Source organism: Octopus bimaculoides, chromosome 14, assembly GCF_001194135.2.
Source record: "Octopus bimaculoides isolate UCB-OBI-ISO-001 chromosome 14, ASM119413v2, whole genome shotgun sequence".
NCBI lineage: Eukaryota > Metazoa > Mollusca > Cephalopoda > Octopoda > Octopodidae > Octopus > Octopus bimaculoides.
The window spans coordinates 37,873,835-37,875,801 of NC_068994.1; the positions used below are offsets into that span (position 1 = coordinate 37,873,835).

At 34.3% G+C, this 1,967-nt stretch overlaps 1 protein-coding gene across 3 annotated transcripts in view; it reads right to left on the reverse strand.

Moving 5' to 3' along the window:
* The window catches only part of LOC106875856 (protocadherin-18), a 45,516-nt gene extending 44,531 nt beyond the window's left edge, over positions 1-985 (reverse strand). For 2 of the 3 annotated variants that reach the window (XM_014924156.2, XM_014924158.2), the window contains exon 1: positions 502-985. The gene's annotated coding sequence lies outside the window, so the exon portion shown is untranslated. The remainder of the gene's footprint in view (positions 1-501) is intronic. The other variant, XM_014924155.2, reaches the window with a different exon arrangement.
* Between the last annotated feature and the right edge of the window lie 982 nt (positions 986-1,967).

Genomic DNA, 1,967 nt, shown 5'->3' on the forward strand with positions numbered 1-1,967 from the left:
ATATATATATATATATATATATATATATATATATATATATATACACACACATACACACAGACACATACATGCATATACATTTGTTTATACATTTATATAAGCATACATATACATGAACGCTATGCTCCAGCTTGACCTTAGCTAAAGCAGCTAAATGAAACTTTGAAAAGTACATATATATATATACATATCTATACGCATGTGTGTATTTATGTATACATTTATGTATGTAGGATATAAGCATACATATCCACATGTAAGTGTGCGTGTTTGAGCATTGAATAAACATGAAAGTATTGCAAATAACAGGTAGAAAGTTGTACAATTAATATATTGACATTGTACCTAATTTATAGTTTGTTTTAACAAGTTCTTTAATTTTACTTTATCTTGGCTATTATGACCAAGCTCTCTCTGGAGCTTTACAATGGGGTTTCTTCTCTTTGATTTTGTTTGTTTTGGTTTTAAAAAGCAAGCAGAAATGAGGAAAGTGATACTTACCCAGAAAAGTGCCGAATCCTTTCGTAATGTGATGTTATACAGCGTAGGTATCCCAATGTGAAGTTGTACATTTACTGCTGCTGCTGTTGCTGCTGTTGCTGGTGCTGCTGCTGCTGTTGCTGCTGCTGCTGGTGTTGCTGACGCTGTCGCTGCTTATATTCTGTGGCAGCATTGTTATTACTGCTTACTCTATGATGTGTGAATAGCAGAATGAGAGAGCCAGAGAGACAGAGATAGAGGGAGAGCAATAGGAACTGAGAGAGCATTAAAGGAGAGCAAGATTTGAGCATGTATATGAATGGTTGTGAGTTGAGTGTGTTTATGTTGAAGTACATGTGTGTATGTGTGTATTTTGCGTATGTGTGAAGTGAGTTGTCTGTGTGAGTGTGTGTATGTGTGTGTTTGTGAGCATGTGTGTGTGTTTATGAGCATGTGTGTGTGTGTGCATGTAGTGTGTTTGTGTGTGTGTCATGTGTTTGTTTCTCTGTGTGTGTGTCTGTGTGTTTGTGTGTCTGTCTGTGTGCATGCATATGTTAAGAAAGGTGGCTGAGTAAGAGGGATTGAAAGGGTCAGAAGTAGATGGTATAGTGAGGCGGGGGGGGGGAGACAGTCAGACAGACAAACAGAATTAAGGTGTTAGGAAAAGAGAGTAAGCTGTGGGAAGGAGAGTAAAATGTTAGCATGTGTATATGTGGGCATGTATGTGTGTGTACATAGACAGACAGACGGACAGACAGATAAATACCCACTTATATATTTACACACACACACATATATATATATATATATATATATATACACACAGGTATATATATATATATATATATATATATAGAGAGAGAGATAGATAGATAGATAGATAGATAGATAGATAGATAGATAGATAAATAGATAGATAGATATACAAATAAATTATATATGAGTGTGTGTACCTATATATGTGTGTGCAAAAGAAAATAGGAGGGTGTGCAAAAAGTGAAGACAAAAAACAGAGTTAGAGAAAGATAAACAAACAGATAAAGTGAAGGAGAAAATAGATAGAGAGAGTGAGAGAAATAGCAAAACAAACAACAGAGAGAGAGAGCGAGAGAGAGAGAGAGAGAGAGAGAGAGAGATGACAGGGTGATAAGTAGAATAACTGAGAAGCGATCCTAACAAGTATGGAAGAGTGTATATGTAATACTTACAGTAGCCAATGTAAGTCCATTCTACTGAAATAAAATGCATCTGATCTACATGTCAGTTTCACATTATTATATAAAAACTTATGACTACAATTATACACCATGGAAGCTGCATATTGTAATCTCTTTCAGCCAAAGATGTTGCAGCTAATTGTAACTAAGTTAATAACAATAAGCAAATGAAAAGGTTTTGGACCCACTAACTTCAAAATTTTAAAAACAAGAACTGCAATAGCCAGTTAATTATATCAATATATATATATATATATATATATATATATA